Raw genomic sequence first — 628 nt, forward strand, 5'->3', positions numbered from 1 at the left:
ACAGCCTCATACTTTAGGGGGCAACTGTTATAGACATTTTTGTGCCTTACAACTCTAAGCATGAAATGTCCATAATCCAGGGGATCCAAAGTCCCTAAAAGTGTTGTTCCTGCCCCTAAAGGAACAAGGTCAACCAATGACAGCTTCTCCTAGAAGTTATCCACCAAAAACTACTCAGAACTAGTCAAATCAGGATCAATTCAGAAGCTCCACTAGCTGCCTGTGTTGCAAAGCACCCAAATACACTGTCTAGGTGCGTTGCAACGCACTTGAATGCACTACCCAGGTGCGTTGAGCGGGAAATGACAAGTGGCAAAGTCATTCAACGAGGTGGAGAAACAATGGAAGCTTCTAGAATCTTCTCCAATGACACTTACCTCACTGAATTCGACCAGTGATGAGTAAGAGGCTCTCAGTCTCCAAGTGGAAGCAAGAACTGACAGAGAGAAGCCACAAGTCAAAACATAAGCTGACTCATCCTCTCTGCTTACATCTATATATGGATCCCTCATCCCAAAGATCCAGAGGCTGGAATTTTGTACTTTGCAGAGAATTGCTGTTGGTTTGAGATTGAGATTAGTGCATTGGGTGATTTATGCTTTGTTAGAGGTGAGGAAGGGATTCCTTT

Source organism: Pinus tabuliformis, chromosome 6, assembly GCF_031772625.1.
Source record: "Pinus tabuliformis cultivar Carrire ecotype Pingquan chromosome 6, CPIR1, whole genome shotgun sequence".
Taxonomy (NCBI): domain Eukaryota; kingdom Viridiplantae; phylum Streptophyta; class Pinopsida; order Pinales; family Pinaceae; genus Pinus; species Pinus tabuliformis.